Here is a 4,143-nt window from a genome sequence, read left to right as displayed (position 1 = left end):
GAAATCTTGATTTGAAAACTGGCACTCTAAGCCTTGCATCTGATACGTACTATATACAGAATGACTTATGGAAAATGTAGCGCTTTTTTATATTAGCTCTCTATAATTGGACCATGAACAAAAGTTTTACAGTATACATTTAAAATTGGGAAACTTTCCTCCTTTTCAACAAGTTACCTTCAGATCATAGGGTTGTTTGATAACGATTCAACCTTGAACACTGACAGATAATTATGACATGAATCTGAAAAACCTTATTCTGAAAATACCCATGCTTAGGTAAAAGATAAGGGCAGAGGGGAAATAAATTTGAACTGTTTTCAGAAGAAGAAAGAATTTGTCAGACAATAGTAAAAAATGAAGACAGGTAGACAAATGTAAACGCCTAGAAACCCTGTTATTTTAATTGGCTAGAGCCCCCTCTCCTTTTAAGGACTCTCAAGACAGCGCTCTTCACCTCTCTGTTCCTGAGGCTGTAGATGAGGGGGTTCAGCATGGGGATCACAGTGGTGTAAAACACAGAAGCCACCTGATCCTTGCCCAGGGAGTAGGACTGCTTTGGTTTGAGATAAGTAAAGATCGTAGTGCAGTAAAAGATGGAGACACCCAAGAGGTGGGAGGCACAGGTGGAGAAGGCTTTTTGCTTTCCTGCAGTGGAGCTAATTTTCAGGATAGTGGAGAGGATGGACACATAGGATCCAGAGATGGTAATGAGGGACAGCACTAAATCACATCCAGCACAAATGAATACAATGAGCTCAACATCAGAGGGATCATTACAAGACAGGGCTAAAATTGGGGATATGTCACAGAAAAAGTGATGGATGACATTAGAGTTGCAGAAATGTAACTTTTGTATGAAAACCATATTAACAGTGGAATCCACAAAGCCTATAATGTAGGACCCAAAGAGCAGGGTGTAGCGCAGTCCTGGTGACATAATGACTGTATAGTGCAGAGGGCTGCAGATAGCTACATAGCGGTCATAGGCCATGGAGGAGAGGAGAAAGCATTCAGCAGCTACAAAGATAACAAAAAAGTACATCTGGGTGAATCAGCCCGCAAATGAGATGGTCTTGTCAGAAGTCATCAAGTTCTGTAAGGTTTTTGGGGTGATGACACTGGAGTAGCTGAGGTCAAGAAAGGACAGGTGAGTGAGGAAAAAGTACATGGGCGTGTGTAGGTGGGGGTCCAGGCGAATGATCAGGATCATCCCTGCATTTCCCAGCACTGTGATCAGGTAGATGAGGAAGAAGAGCAGGAAGAGGCCTAGCTGTGTCTCTGCAGAATCCGCCAGCCCAAGGAGGATGAAATCTGGCACATCAGTGGAGTTGCAGGTACCCATGGCGCAGTGTTTCAAATGGTGAGAAATCAAAGTTGATACTTAGCTTCACTGACTGCAAAATAATTTTGTTCCTTGCTCTCTCTTTATTGTCTCATCCTCAAGAACAAATCTAGGAAACATAACAGGGGCAAAGTGAAACATATATGGGTACTAGGTGGGTAAGGCAATGATCTTGAGAATCTTCAGCAGGTTTTCAAAAATAGTGGTTAATTGGTAGGATTCTCACCCTGTCTACATGTGCTGATACCTGTGAACTAAGCAACTGCACTGAAGAAAGCAATGTGTAATGGTAGGGTCATACTTCGAGTGCCTGTCATTCTGGTCTTCTTAATATGTGCTGCTTTTCATGACACCCAAGTTGCTGCCGTGCTGTCTCTCGGGTAGATGTTTGTTTAAAAAGGAAAGGAGTGGTGAATAACGGCAGGAAATAGGAAAAGCCATGTTGCGGGACTGTCCTTCTACAATGCTGTATATGATTAGATTTCTCAACTTCTGTGTAATAATATGTAGTTGGATATTCCTATTTTTTAAATATATTTTTATTTAAAAATTTGTTTTCTTCATATTCTGTAGGGACTTAATTTTTATCATATCAATACTTGATAAAAAATACCTGTTTCGTGTCATGCCTAAGATGTTTGATGTTCAGACAAATAGTGAGATTAGTGTAGTATCAACCGCCTAGGTTGTAGGGTAATGCCAATAAGCTTCTCTTCATGAGGGTTAACAACCTAAGTTTGTAGACCAAAAATTAGAGGAAAGGAGGGCTGTAAGGAAAGCCAATCTTTGGTTCCTAGCCTTTAAAGGTCAGTGAAGGCTGAGGACATAGGAAAGCCTGTACTATAACATCATGTAACTCAGTTTTGTCCCAAATTTTCTCATCATGGAGACTATGGGGCCACAGAGGAAAGTGATTGATGATGTAGAGTGTGCCTAAGGAAAGTCATATGCGGACAAAACATTCTTTGAGGCTTCCAAAGAGAGCAAATTGGTCAAGCAATGGCCGTGACTCATCCTCGCGGCTGACATTGACAAAGGATGTACAAATTGCAGTACAGGGTTTCAGGCTGAATCTTGAGGGGATTTGACTGACCTTATCAGATACAAAAGTTACACTTCTTGTTACACAGGTCCTGCTTTATCTTGGTCTTAACCATACAACAGAAAAGTGTGAAAACGAAGCATGAAAAGTAAAGCCATATCGATATGCTGAGCTGTAAAAGGCTCAAGTCCACAACTTATGACATCACCAGTCTTATGGAAAACCCACTATTATGATGGACTACTGGACTGTTTTGGAATATTTTGCTGAACTCTGGCATGTATAGTGTATTTAAATGACAATGGATTGCCCTTCTCTGACAAAGCTAAACCATAAAAGGAATAGAAATGAATGACCATTTTCCATCTTATAATCAAAATAGGATAGATATACACCTATATTCTCTTAATTCAATGACTAGAAAGATTTGTTCCAATAGTGTTTTTAAACAGGTTATCATGTCTGTATCTTGTACAATGAATAACCACTAAGACAATATGCAGTGTATTAATTATTGAAACTGTCATACTAATCAGATTTGAAATTGTCTCGTTGCTATTTGTTTCTTAGCAAAATTACTGAAGTGGCATTTTTTATAATTAGTTTAGTATTTCCAAGCATTGATAAAATTATAAAGAATATGAGTAAAACATTTAAATGTTTGCATACATATAAATTAACATTTGGTTCTTATATATTCAAAGGTTGTATCTTATGATTACTATAAACCTGATATTACTGTAAGCACTTTCATTCATTAACAAGTTTAATTCATATGAAGTATCATATCCTATGGACTGTTTTATACATATTTTGTACAGAAAATTCACATGTAAATATTGTACCACAGGAAGTGGGTCCCACATATTTTGTGCAGCAAAAGGGCACAGAAATTTACTAATGTGAAATCCGAGAAATTGACTGTTCATACTGCTATTCTATGAAGATGCTTTGAGCTCAGAAAACATACTTATGAGTTACTGTGCCTCTTTTATAGATTTGGCAAAATTGAGAAAGTACCTTATAATTTTTATGTTTTATCTCTTGCTTTCATTCTCAATGTATTTTACATTTGTAGAATAATTTTAGTCTTGGGGCTTTGCTGAAGCTCAGCAAGATGAGAGTGCCCACAGCTGAAGATCTGGAAACAGAGTGAAATTTATCTTTAAGCATTGGGCACTAGAAGGATTTTTCTAATGCCTATTGAAAATCATTATTTGCATAAAATAAATTTTCTGAAATTTATGTTGCTTGTGTACTTTGGTTTCACCCAATGTCTAATATTGGTGTACAAGTCTTAATGTTATTGATGTTAAGGCCTAAATAATACGTGTATGCATATATATTTGTGTGATAAAACTCCATAATATTGATCTAATGAGATAGACCCCAATCTTAAGAATGTACTTACTGTGAGACAAATGTTGAAAAATAATCTTCTTTGAAGAACATCCCCTTCAAAATTTGTCAAGTGCAGATTTTTCCTGATTAAAATAATATAACAAATGTTTCGAGAATTCCCAATTTCTGTGTTATACTATTTATGCTTCTTGATATGATTTAATTTTATATTCCTGTGTATTCATTTCTTTATTTTGAAGTTAATTATTTGAAAATAGATATGCTGTTCCATTGGTAATGATGGAAATTTTACCAGGAAGTTTCATTTCTGGAGAAGTTAATGGGGAAACGCTGAACATAGCCAGAACAGTGTAAGCTTTCATTCCAAGGCTGGTGACTGCTGGGCACCTCACAC

General features: G+C 37.2%; 1 pseudogene; it reads right to left on the bottom strand.

Annotated features, from left to right (window-relative positions):
- Positions 1-397: 397 nt before the first annotated feature.
- On the bottom strand, positions 398-1,345 carry LOC101570821 (annotated as a pseudogene).
- Positions 1,346-4,143: the final 2,798 nt, after the last annotated feature.

This window comes from Octodon degus, unplaced genomic scaffold, assembly GCF_000260255.1.
Source record: "Octodon degus isolate 3935 unplaced genomic scaffold, OctDeg1.0 scaffold00438, whole genome shotgun sequence".
In the NCBI taxonomy this organism is placed as follows: Eukaryota; Metazoa; Chordata; class Mammalia; order Rodentia; family Octodontidae; genus Octodon; species Octodon degus.
The sequence above is the reverse complement of the archived record's forward strand: the minus strand, read 5'-3'. Positions and strand labels throughout refer to the sequence as shown.